This window comes from Nerophis ophidion, linkage group LG12 (genome assembly GCF_033978795.1).
Source record: "Nerophis ophidion isolate RoL-2023_Sa linkage group LG12, RoL_Noph_v1.0, whole genome shotgun sequence".
In the NCBI taxonomy this organism is placed as follows: domain Eukaryota; kingdom Metazoa; phylum Chordata; class Actinopteri; order Syngnathiformes; family Syngnathidae; genus Nerophis; species Nerophis ophidion.
Genome location: NC_084622.1, coordinates 18,315,359 through 18,328,875, shown reverse-complemented (window position 1 = coordinate 18,328,875; position 13,517 = coordinate 18,315,359). Strand labels below are relative to the sequence as shown.

Sequence of the window (13,517 nt, the reverse complement as noted above, 5' to 3'; positions counted from 1 at the left end):
TGGAACATCCCACAGGTGTGCAGGCTAATTGGGAACAGGTGGGTGCCATGATTGGCTATAAAAAGAGCTTCCCAAAAAATGCTCAGTCTTTCACAAGAAAGGATGGGGCGAGGTACACCCCTTTGTCCACAACTACGTGAGCAAATAGTCAAACAGTTTAAGAACGTTTCTCAAAGTGCAATTTCAAGAAATTTAGGGATTTCAACATCTACGGTCCATAATATCATCAGAAGGTTCAGAAAATCTGGAAAAATCACTCCACATAAGCGGCATGGCCGAAAACCAACATTGAATGACTGTGACCTTATATCCCTCAGACGGCACTGTATGAAAAAACCGACATCAATCTCTAAAGGATATCACCACATGGGCTCAGGAACACTTCAAAAAACCACTGTCGCTAAATACTGTTTGTCGCTACATCTGTAAGTGCAAGTTAAAGCTCTACTATGCACAGTTAAAGCCATTTATCATCAACATCCAGAAACGCCGCCGGCTTCTCTGGTCCCGAGATCATCTAAGATGGACTGATGCAAAATGGAAAAGTGTTCTGTGGTCTGACGAGTCCACATTTCAAATTGTTGTTGGAAATATTCGACATCGTGGACCAAAGGGGACGCGAACCATCCAGACTGTTATCAAGGCAAAGTTCAAAAGCCAGCATCTGTGATGGTATAGGGGTGCATTAGTGCCCAAGGCATGGGTAACTTACACATCTGTGAAGGCACCATTAATGCTGACAGGCACATACAGGTTTTGGAACAACATATGCTGCCATCTAAGCGCCGTCTTTTTCATGGACGCCCCTGCTTATTTCAGTAAGACAATGCCAAGCCACATTTAGCACGTGTTACAACAGCGTGGCTTCGTAAAAAAAGAGTGCGGGTACTTTCCTGGCCTGCCTGCAGTCCAGACCTGTCTCCCATGGAAAATGTGTGGCGCATTATGAAGCGTAAAATACGACAGCGGAGACCCCGAACTGTTGAACGACTGAAGCTCTACATAAAACAAGAATGGGAAAGATTTCACTTTCAAAGCTTCAACAATTAGTTTCCTCAGTTCCCAAATGTTTATTGAGTGTTGTTAAAAGAAAAGGTGATGTAACACAGTGGTGAACATGCTCTTTCCCAACTACTTAGGCAAGTGTTGCAGCCATGATATTCTAAGTTAATTATTGTTTGCAAAAAAAAAAAGTTTGAGTTTAAAACATCAAATATGTTGTCTTTGTAGCATATTCAACTGAATATGGGTTGAAAAGGATTTGCAAATCTTTGTTTTCCGTTTATATTTACATCCAACACAATTTCCCAACTCATATGGAAACGGGGTTTGTAAATACTAAAAACAATACAGCCACTTCTGAGAAACACATCCAGAAAAAGTGTTTCAGGATTTTTGGCCAAGATAGAAGGCTCAGGATACTTTTTGTGGTCCACTAGGTAACATTAATGACCGTAATTTACGGCCACTTTTAATGATTGCACAGCAAACCTGCAAATCGGTCCCTCGGGCCTGACACTCCACCTGTAAAGAGGTTTTCTCCAAATTGCTGCCATGCCCTTGCCGACGTCTTTCTCTGGATAGGATGCATGTTAAAATATGTATGAGCCCTTCCTATTTCTCGTCTTTGCAGTTATTGATTTTTAAATGCAATATCAATCAATACTAATCAACAAATAGGTTACATCGCTGTGTGTCAGAACCTGGTCCTGAGCTCACGCAATTCAAGTGGCTCTCAGAACAGGGAGCCTGTGGAAGAGGGGTTGGTTTTTCTTTTCTTTTACATGATGGCAGACATTTGGTCAGTCGATGACATAGGACGATTGCAGTTAAAGAAACAACTTTTTTGGACTCTCACTATTATGTAAGACTATTTTTGTTTGATTTTTTCGTCGTGCATCTATGACTTTTTCGTCGTTGGGCATCTGTGCTGGAGACAGGCATGGACCTGTTTACTTCCTGAGTCGTTGTCGCGTCATGTTGCCACGTGACTGTTTTTTCTTTTTTTCTGTTTTCTTTTCCGAACCTCACTGAGAAAATGGTGTGATGAATGGGAATTATTTAGGAAATTATTTTTGAATTTTGAAGTTGTTCCATATTAAATATGTGATACTTGCCACACCTCATACATATGTGTATATATATTTGTATGTATGTATATATATATATATGTGTGTGTGTGTGTGTGTGTGTGTGTGTGTGTGTGTGTGTGTGTGTATATATATATATATATATATATATATATATATATATATATATATATATATATATGTATGTATGTAGGTGTGGGAAAAATCACAAGACTACTTCATCTCTACAGAACTGTTTCATGAGGGGTTCCCTCAATCATCAGGAGATTTTAATGGAAGCATTCACATACAATGGTTTATATAGGGCACAGAGTGGGTGGGTACAGGCAGGCGTAGGGTGTGGTTTCAACATGCCGCCACAGACGGAAACACCTCCTAGGTAACACATGAGCCAATCACCACACCCTACGCCTGCCTGTACCCACCCACTCTGTGCCCTATATAAATCATTGTATGTGAATGCTTCCATTAAAATCTCCTGATGATTGAGGGAACCCCTCATGAAACAGTTCTGTAGAGATGAAGTAGTCTTGTGATTTTTCCCACACCTACATATTGTGCTCTACCACAGTATCGAGCACTATTCTCTGGATAATCCAATCAAGATATATATATATATATATCCATATATATATATATACATGTATATATTTTGTTAATATTACTTCTTCTGGTTTTTTCTTTTGTGATAGGATATTTAGAAGCTCTTGGGGGGAGCTTTTTTTTTTTCCATGGTTATTTTATTGCCTGCAATTTGTGAGTGTATGTTTCTGTGTGTGTGGATGAGTTATTGTTTATGTGTTTGTTTAAATGGTCGAGATGTTTGTGTTGTGTGTCTGTGGCCCACAGTCTTTGACCATATGCCCTCGTCTCTTGTTCATGTTTCATGAACAAAGTAATCATTTATCTGACCATGATCACACACCCTCTTCCTTTTTTTCATGTCCCTGAGATAACTCGTTATGCATAGTTCTGATAGTGAATTCTCCTCTGAAATAGAGGAAAATTAAGATTTGATAAACTCCCAAAATTTGGAATCAATCTATTTCTCAGATCACAGCAACTACAAATCACAAAGATTTATGAGCGGATTGGATCCAGATAGAAATACTCCTCAAAACACCAACAATGATTGTTTATATTATACTGATGTTACATTTGATAAAACATTTATGCAAGATGATAATATATCACTGGTACATTTTAATAGCAGGAGTCTATACTCTCATTTTGATGATATCCAGGACTATTTGAGTCATTTCAAATCTCCATTTAATATTATAGGTATTTCAGAGACATGGATGAATGAGAATACATGCAATGAGTTTGAATTAAATGGGTATGAAATGTTTTGCACCAACCGTAAAACCAAGAGAGGAGGAGGTGTGGCTCTGTATGTGGACAAAAATATCAACTGTAGTATTGTAAATGATATGTGTTTAGCTGTTGAGGAACTCTTTGAATGCGTCACTGTGGAATTATCATTTTCAAATAGGAAACACATTATTGTACCTGCATTTATAGAACACCAGGATCCGACTTGAAAATATTTATTGAATGGATGGAAAAATTATTTAAGAGGAACAAAAAATATATAGTATGCGGTGAATTTAATATCAACCTTTTGAATCCTAATAAACACAAACGCACAGCAGAATTTGTTGACACCATGTTCTCCATGGGCTTATTCCCACTGATTACACGATCCACAAGAATCACAACACACAGCACCACACTTATTGGCAACATATTCTGTAACATTGTGGATCAGACTGTAACTGGAGGCTTGTTAGTGAGTGACGTCAGTGATCATTTACCGGTGTTCATGGTGTGCAATAATAACTGCAAAACATCCAAACCTGTAAATAGTGAATATTATCAAAGAGCCACAACAGAACAATCATTAACAGCACTTAAAAATTATTTAGCGAAACAAAACTGGCATTTTGTTTTTCAAACGTCAGATATAAATGCAGCTTATAATTTATTTCATGACATTTTTTTCTCACTTTATGATACACACTGCCCCATCAAAAAATGCACTATAAGTAACTCTAAAAAAACTCCATGGATAACCAAAGGGCTTGCGAACGCTTGCAAAAAGAAAAATTATTTATATAGGACTTTTTTTAGGCAACAAACCATAGAAACAGAACAAAAGTACAAAACATATAAAAATAAATTAACCAGCATATTAAGAGCAAGCAGGAAAGAATACACCACCAAACTATTAATCCAAAAGAAAAATGATATAAAGGGAATTTGGAAGGTATTAAATACAATTATTGGGCATGGTTCAAAAAGTCCTTGTTATCCTGAGTTTTTTGTTAACGACCTAATCATAACTGACAAGAAAATGATTGCTGACGGCTTCAATATGTTTTTTGTTAATATTGGGCCTAAGCTGGCAAAAAAAAAAAAACAATTGATGATGAACAGCCCATGGAATTTATTGAAAAAAATCCTTATTCGATGTTCCTTACTCAGACTGTCGAAAAGGAAGTCTTGGAGGTCATTCAGAAAAGCAAGAACAAAACATCACGTGACATCTATGACCTTGACATGAGGACAGTCCGGAACGTAGCGGAAGAAATCCTCAAACCATTCACACACATCTGCAATTTATCTTTTCGACTTTGACAATTTCCTTCACAAATGAAACAACCAAAATTCATCCCCATCTTCAAATCTGGAGACAAACATCACTTCATTAATTACCGGCCCATCTCCATTCTGCCACAGTTATCAAAAATATTGGAAAAATTATTCGATAATAGACTTCGTGGCTTCATTGAAAAGCACAAATTATTATCTGATTGTCAATATGGGTTCCAACAAAATAGATCAACTTCATTAGCTTTAATTAATTTATTAGAGAACATTACTAATGGTATCGAGAAGAACAAATTTGTTATAGGATTATTGACCTGCAAAAGGCTTTTGATACCATTGACCACCATATTTTGGTAAATAAACTAGAAAACTATGGCATAAGGGGATTGGCAGGGAAATGGCTGGAGAGCTACTTAAATTAGAGACAGCAGATTGTTCAGATGGACCAACATCAATCTACACTGATGAACATAACCTGTGGAGTTCCTCAGGGCTCGATACTGGGCCCCACACTATTTATAATATATATTAATGAAATATGTAAAGTATCAACGCTGCTGAAATTCATCCTCTTTGCTGATGATACAACAATTACATGTGCAGGTGACGACGTGAAGCAACTTCTGACTTCTGTAACTGAAGAGATGATCAAGTTAAAAACTTGGTTTAATGCGAACAAATTGTCTTTGAATTTAAAGAAGACCAAAATAATGCTCTTTAGCAATCGCAAAAGTAATATACCGATCAGGATTGTTATTGATAATACACCAATAGAATATGTTCATCAAAATTCTTTCTTAGGAGTAGTAATAGATGAAAATATCTCATGGAAGCCTCATATAAGTTACCTGAGGAAAAAAGTTGCTGAATGTGTTGGAATGATGAGGAGATCATGTCATTTATTGAACACCAATGCTCTGCTGTTATTATATCATTCATCTATCATGTCATATTTAACGTATTGTGTTGAAGTCTGGGGAAATTGTTATAAATCACATCTACAACCTTTAGTCACTCTGCAGAAAAAGGCCATCAGGATTGTTTCCAATGTTCACTACAGACATCATTCAAATCCACTATTTATGAACTTAAAGCAACTTCAACTGAACGATGTGATCAATTTTAAAACTGCTCAAATTATGTTTAGGGCATCCCAAAACTCTGCACCATCCAATATACAGAACCTATTCCATGACAGAGATGATCACCATAGTTACAGTTTAAGAGGAAACAACAAATTATATTTGCCTAAATTTAGAACCACTTTAAAATAAATGTGTATTTCAGTGCGTGGAGTCAGTCTGTGGAACAACTTAGGGGACGAGTTAAAAACGTGTTCTAGCAAGATTCAGTTTAAAACACTGTTTAAAAAAGAAGTACTGAAGAAGTACGAGGAGGAAAGAGAGTGATGCCCTCAGCACAGAGCGATGGAAGAGAGGTGTATGGTCGGAGAGTGTTTGGGCCCGTGTGTGTGTGTGTGCATGTGTGTGTTTTGTCTCGTCTCTTCTTGTCTCATGGTATTGTTAGTGTACAGGAGTTTTTCTTGTTTTGTTTGTAGAGTATTGTTTTTGTATTATATTGTTTATGTCAAATGTGGAATGAGTGAGAGGGGTTGGGCTATTATAAGCAGCTGGTTCATCCAACCCCTTTTCAAGCCTTGCATAAATATCTTTGCCAACATGTAAAAAAACAAAAACTGTGTTTAGTTGTACTGTGCAGGTTTGAAATAAATATTTCAATTTAATTAGATCCACTATGTACTGGACTCTCACTATTATGTTGGATCCACTATGGACTGGACTCTCACTATTATGTTAGATCCACTATGGACTGGACTTTCACTATTATGTTAGATCCACTATGGACTGAACTCTCACACTATTATGTTAGATCCACTATGGACTGGACTCTCACACTATTATGTTAGATCCACTATAGACTGGACTCTCACAATTATGTTAGATCCACTATGGACTGGACTCTCACACTATTATGTTAGCTCCACTATGGACTGGACTCTCAGAATTATGTTTGATCCACTATGGACTGGACTCTCACACTATTATGTTAGATCCACTATGGACTGGACTCTCATACTATTATGTTAGATCCACTATGGACTGGACTCTCACACTATTATTTTAGATCCACTATGGACTGGACTCTCATACTATTATGTTAGATCTATTATGGACTGGACTTTCACACTATTATGTTAGATCCACTATAGACTGGACTCTCACAATTATGTTTGATCCACTATGGACTGGACTCTCACACTATTATGTTAGCTCCACTATGGACTGGACTCTCACAATTATGTTTGATCCACTATGGACTGGACTCTCACACTATTATGTTAGATCCACTATGGATTGGACTCTCATACTATTATGTTAGATCCACTATGGACTGGACTCTCACACTATTATGTTAGATCCACTATGGACTGGACTCTCACTATTATGTTAGAGCCACTATGGACTGGACTCTCACTATTATGTTGGATCCACATTGGACTGGACTCTCACTATTATGCGAGACATTCTCTTCATGTCATATTAAGTTTCTTCCAGTGCTGTAGTTTTTAAGTTAGAGTTTGTATCCAATCAGAATTCAGCTATCTCATGTTGCCAGATCAGGAGTTGTCAGTAAGGCCTTCTAGCTGGCTTCACCTTGAACGTGACATTTAGGCCTCCTGGATTGGATACTCACCAAGACCGTTAGCAGATGAATTTGAGAACACATACAGTTGATAGCCAATCAGATCACAAGCTGTTGACCGTAGCCTATCTCGGTAGCCTGACGTTAACGGGACTGTGATTGGATACTCTCTTGTCACTCCAAAATCAGTATCCAATCACAAGTTGCAATTTAGCAGGAAGCGGGAAGTGTTGACCCACAAAGGAGAACAAAACCTTGATTAGGTGGCAGATGTTTATTTGCAAGGCCATTTTCAAGAAGGATATTTAAAGAGAAATTACATCTTGTGAGACCATGTCGGCGAGGAAATGGGGAAATGGCCGCCATTTCCACTCCAATCAAGTGGTCCCACTCACGTATACGGCAGGCCTGGGCAATTATTTTGCCTCGGGGGGCCAAATTTAGGAAAAAAAAAATGTGTCTGGGGGGCCGGTATATCTATTTTTAGGAACACTAATAATGTCTAATTGAATGCTAAAAACGTTATGACAGACCACATTGAATAACGTAATGGAATTATTTTTTTTTTACTGAATGAGACACCCAGAATGTACATGAAAATAAAGAATGTGGGAAAATAAAGAATGTGGGATTTACAATATTAACTATGAAGGATAAAACACTGAATATTGACAACAACGTCACACCCCATCTCCATCCACATATTTTTACAATCAAGCGAAATGTAACAAACACAGTGAAATATGAAGGCAATTGGAAAACAAAAAACCTACCAGTGACGTGCGGTGAACTATACACCAGGTGAGGCATCGATACTTTTGTAGTTTTTTTTTCTTCTATTTTTTTTTTTAACTTAAATTAATATGGGCAGTTCTAACCATTGTCGATTTAGGTTGCACATTAGAATAACAGGAAAACAAAGGGAGTAATTTGCTTTCATAAAAACGTTATCATATTATGGTTTGACAAATTGGTCCAAAAAGTATTTGAAAAAGTTCTTATTAAATACTTTCTGGTCCCATTTTCTTTTAACAAAATAAATCAAGTATTATAAGTGTATCTTACCTTTTTGTATTTGGACCTGAAGCAGCAATAACACCCACAAACGCTGGCTTACGCTAATAAAAATGCCATGTTTGTTAAAAAATACAGTTTAAAAAAAGAAAAAAGGCTAGCTTCCGCTGGAGAGACATGTGTCTGCTCGCTCTAGCGCCCCCATTTCTCCCACTGTGGCGAGTCAGATTACTCCTGAGGCATTGAACAATATATCGCCCCCTACTTTGAGGCAGAGGTACTTGCTGCCTCATGGCCTGCCTTTTCCCCGTGGCATCAAGCACGTCCCCTCTCACGCACACGCTCAATACACTTTGTGTGTAGCCGTGGAGGCACCACCTGTGTCTGCCTCACTTCTGGTCTGCTGCGTTATTTTGATCAGGAATCACAGAAGTTCCGCGATTTTGACCATGAAAATTATCCAAATATACAGGAAACACACCAAAATCCCATAGAAAGCATAGACCAAAAGAGAAATAGTCAAACTTATTTTATTACTCTGTTTTTTGAACATCTTATAGTTGAGCCTTTTCCCCCTCCTGGTGGCAAGGTGAGGCACTGCCTCACTTGCCTGCCCTGACAGCACGTCACTGAAACCCACATACTATCTACAGCAGGGGTCGGGAACCTTTTTGGCTGACAGAGCCAAAAAGCCAAATATTTTAAAATGTATTTCCATAAAAGCCATATAATATTTATTTTTAACACTGAACACAACTAAACGCGTGAATTTTTAAGTAAGACTAACATTTCTAGAGTATAATAGGTCTCTTATTCTTTGTATTAGCATTGTTATTCTGAAGCTAACTGTGGATGCGGCGTGGCCTGCGGGCCTGCAGCGAACTGGGGTGTGCCAGGACCGGCCTCGAAATCAGCGACAGGTGCGTCGATGGCCCACCTGGGCCTTGTTATCTAATCACCTGTCGCTCTGTTATAAGCAGCAGCCAGGAGGAGAGACGGGGTTGGGGTTGGGGCTGGAGCCAGAGCGCGAGCGAGAACGAAAGAGAAAATAAACTTATTGAAAATAAAAAAAATATTGTAACCCTGAAACAGGCGCTCATGTCGGTGCTTGGTGGTCTGAAGAACACCCAGGAGGGCAAACCCCACACTAACCATCCATCCATTTTCTACCGCTTATTCCCTTTTGGAGTCGCGGGGGGCGCTGGCGCCTATCTCAGCTACAATCGGGCGGAAGGCGGGGTACACCCTGGACAAGTTGCCACCTCATCGCAGGGCCAACACAGACAACATTCACACTCACATTCACACACTAGGGCCAATTTAGTGTTGCCAATCAACCTATCCCCACACACTAACCAATAATAAATAAATAACTTCTTACCATTAACGCAACTTCTTGAACAGGTGCCATAGAAAATGGGTGAATGGATTAAAAATGCATGAGAATGTTTTATATTTTGAACATTATTTTTAACACTGTAATTACAAGTGGAATTATTCATTACTTATTGTGTTAAGTAATGTCAGCTCAGATTTATCCGAGAGCCAGATGGAGTCATCAAAAGAGCCACATCTGGCTCTAGAGCCATAGGTTCCCTACCCCTGATCTACAGTTTCAGTTTCAATCTTATAGATCTAAAAATCAACTGGGGGGCGTAATGTCCGGCGGGCCAGATGCGGCCCCCGGGCCTTAATTTACCCAGGTCTGTTATACGGCGTTGGATGGGGGCTACCAATCGTGAGTTCAAATATAACCTTTTTTTTTTTTGTACACTGTTGAGGTGATTCAATACACAGTAGTGTGTAAATGTGTTCCTGTATAGTATTTCTCCAGCAATGGTCATGTGGTGACACAAATGATGGTATTTAGAGGGGTCATCATTGAAGTCGGACATAACTGAAGGCCTAGGTGGGAAACGCACGGCCCGTTACTTGTTCAAATGAACACTTTTGGTGACCTTTTATCAGTTCAATGTGTCAAAGTGAGAGATGTTATCGTTTTGGCTAAGTATCCCAACCAGGCATTTATCAATCAATCAATCAATCAATCAATGTTTATTTATATAGCCCCAAATCACAAATGTCTCAAAGGACTGCACAAATCATTACGACTTCAACATCCTCGGAAGAACCCACAAAAGGGCAAGGAAAACTCACACCCAGTGGGCAGGGAGAATTCACATCCAGTGGGACGCCAGTGACAATGCTGACTATGAGAAACCTTGGAGAGGACCTCAGATGTGGGCAACCCCCCCCTATAGGGGACCGAAAGCAATGGATGTCGAGCGGGTCTAACATGATACTGTGAAAGTTCAATCCATAGTGGCTCCAACACAGCCGCGAGAGTTCAGTTCAAGCCGATCCAAGACAGCAGCGAGAGTCCCGTCCACAGGAAACCATCCCAAGCGGAGGCGGATCAGCAGCGTAGAGATGTCCCCAACCGATACACAGGCGAGCGGTCCATCCTGGGTCTCGACTCTGGACAGCCAGTACTTCATCCATGGTCATCGGACCGGACCCCCTCCACAAGGGAGAGGGGGGGACATAGGAGAAAAAAGAAAAGAAGCGGCAGATCAACTGGTCTAAAAAGGAGGTCTATTTAAAGGCTAGAGTATACAGATGAGTTTTAAGGTGAGACTTAAATGCTTCTACTGAGGTAGCATCTCGAACTGTTACCGGGGGGGCATTCCAGAGTACTGGAGCCCGAACGGAAAACGCTCTATAGCCCGCAGACTTGTTTTGGGCTCTAGGAATCACTAATAAGCCGGAGTCCTTTGAAGCAGATTTCTTGCCGGGACATATGGTACAATACAATCGGCAAGATAGGCTGGAGCTAGACCGTGTAGTATTTTATACGTAATTAGTAAAACCTTAAAGTCACATCTTAAATGCACAGGAAGCCAGTGCAGGTGAGCCAGTACAGGCGTAATATAATCAAACTTTCTTGTTCTTGTCAAAAGTCTAGCAGCCGCATTTTGTACCAACTGTAATCTTTTAATGCTAGACATGGGGAGACCCGAAAATAATATGTTACAGTAATCGAGACAACATTTATCAGCTTTTAGGAACCTATTTCTACAATATTTTGCCTGTAATTGGTTACAAGGCTTCGCACCGCATGAACAGAGTGCCCAGTGTGCGTATGTGCGTGTGTGTGTGTGTGTGTGCGTGTGTTAGAGTCTCAGATGATGGTGCATACAAAGACACTCCTGTACAGAATTTGAATTGATCTGAGCAAGTAAGCATTACAATAACTCTTTCCAGTTTCATCTCTTTCCGCCTTACATTTGTGTCGTCAGTGTCCGTCTTACTGCTGTCTTTAAAATGATTGTGATCACAATTTTTTTTTTTTTAATTCATTTTAAACACATGCAATGGCGCTTTTGGCTAATGTACCCTCCAGGGAGTGAAAGGGAAATAGATCTTGGAGCGTGTCTTTGGTCGTCTATTTTTTTTCGGTCCTGAAGAGCAGGTCTTTCCCCCAGGGATCAATAAAGTACTTTCACTTCTATTCTAAGATGGCTGTTGGTGTACAGGAGAGAGAGCCTAACAACTCCTGTGTGCTTCATCACAAAGATGTTTTGTTTTGAAGTCAGGGATTTCAAGACCTTCTCCACTAAAAGACATCCACTCTGCTGTTTGCACTGGGAAAAGTGCCTTAGTTTCATCTTTGTCAGAGTCTAATTGTCTTTATAAGATAAACAATTTACTTATGAGTTGATTAGTTTGAAATCAATTAAATGACTAATTGCCCTCCCCAAAACAGCACAATTTCAGCATGTAACATGCCTTTTGAAAATAGGCTTTTGAATCATAAACATGCGTGAAGAAAGTAACACATTAGAATGTATTGCTGATAACTACAGTAGTTTTATGAAGTAATGTACAGACATAATAATCTACAGCAGTGGTCCCCAACCTTTTTGTAGCTGCGGACCGGTCAACGCTTGATAATTTGTCCTGCGGCCCGGCGGGAGGGGGGGGGGACAGGACGGGGTTTTTTGTTTTGTTTTTTATTTATTATTATTTATTTTTTCATGAAAAAGGGAGGTTTCATGGTTTGGTGCACTAATTGTAAGTGTATCTTGTGTTTTTATATTGCTTTAATAAAAAAATATATATATATTCTGCGGCCTGGTACCAATCGAGCCGCGGGCCCGTGGTTGGGGACCACTGATCTACAGTATTTAGCTTGGAAAGTGGACTTCTACAGTATCTCCTTCCAGCTGCTTCTCATTTAGACAGCAGCTTTTCCATATTTTCTTGGATGGATGTTCGCTGTTGGGATATTTTAACATTCTTGGCTGACGTTGGACTAACGCTGCTTCAGTGTGGTGTAGACTAGCGGTGAAATGCGAGAATTGCTTCGCCAAGTTGCAGACTTGTTTTTAATACTTTTTTAAAATTCTAATCATTTTATCCACTTTTTCTCAGCACTGTCCTTCACTCACTTTCTTCCCTCCCGTAGTTGAAAAACAATGTTATGTCGATCTTTAGCCAAAAGCTAATGCTAGCGAGTAAGACCAGATGTTTTTGGGTGGATCTTACTCATGGCGGGGATACTTAAACAACGCAAAAATTTCCTTGTAACTTCAAGCAAAAAATATACAAGTAAAAATGATCTCAAAACACTCTTAATTTGGCGCTGGGTCTGGGAGGGATATACAAATACATGGGCAGGATGTCCAGAAGAATGATAGCTGAGTAAAAAAAAAAAAAAAAAACATTTTTTGTGTTTGTCAAACTTTTCTAAAACATTATTACAAAGCTATCGATTTAATCACGTGTTTTTTCCCCCATGTTGCCTGTTTTGGACGTTTCTGCACATTTGCTCCTGTCAACCACCATACAAATGTATCATTATATCACGTTTCATTGCATTTCATTATTATTTATATGAACAATGCATGACATATTTTGTACAACACTGCAGCAACAGAACCAATGTTGTAATAGCGGGAAAGATGAAAGTGCTAGCTCGCCATTACTGTAGACAGGATGTTCATTGTTAACAACAGTACGGCCGGTGTTAATGCACGCGTTTCACACCAACAGCTGAGTAAAACAGGTTACTACCATTTTAAAGCGCATGCAGAGGTGGATGAATATGCCGGGTGTTGACCATTCATGACACTT

General features: G+C 39.3%; 1 protein-coding gene across 7 annotated transcripts in view; it reads left to right on the top strand.

Annotated features, from left to right (window-relative positions):
- scaper (S-phase cyclin A-associated protein in the ER) overlaps positions 1–13,517 on the top strand; it is a 160,703-nt gene that overhangs the window by 75,111 nt on the left and 72,075 nt on the right. The window lies entirely within an intron of this gene.